Source organism: Propithecus coquereli, unplaced genomic scaffold (genome assembly GCF_000956105.1).
Source record: "Propithecus coquereli isolate 6110/MARCELLA unplaced genomic scaffold, Pcoq_1.0 Scaffold25, whole genome shotgun sequence".
NCBI classification, from domain to species: domain Eukaryota; kingdom Metazoa; phylum Chordata; class Mammalia; order Primates; family Indriidae; genus Propithecus; species Propithecus coquereli.
In genome coordinates this window covers 11,754,732-11,755,329 of record NW_012148063.1, presented here as the reverse complement: position 1 = coordinate 11,755,329, position 598 = coordinate 11,754,732, and positions in this window count along the sequence as shown.

Sequence of the window (598 nt, the reverse complement as noted above, 5' to 3'; positions counted from 1 at the left end):
TAGGAATGCATTAATTTCTATGAATTTATGAATTTCTCAAATTTTCTTTAATTACTTTATTTTTAAATTTATTCCATTATAGTCAAAGAACATACTTTGTGTGATTTCATGCCTTCTGACTTTATTCAGCCTTGTTTTGTTTCATGACTTGACATATATATGGACTGTCCTACAGAATGTGCACTTGGAAAGAATGTGAATTCTTCTGTCCTCGGGTGCAGTTTTCTAGACATGTGCGTTAGGTCTACCTGGTTTATACCAGTGTTTATTTTCTCTATTACTTTGTTAGTCTTCTGGCTACTTGTTTTCATTATTATTGAAAGTAGAGTGTTGCAATGTCCAGCTATTATTTTGAATTTTCTATTTCTTCCTTTCTATTTCTCTCTTGTTGCTTCATGTATTTTGTTGTTCTGTTATTCAGTAACTATATATTTTTAATCATTTATTTTTTTGATGATTGACATTTTTAGTATTATAAAATATGTGAATCACAATTCTTGTCTTAAAGTCTATTTTGTCTAATATCAATATAGCCACTCCAGCTATCGTTTGATTACTGTTTTCATGGTTTATCTTACCTTTTACTTTTTTAACTTAG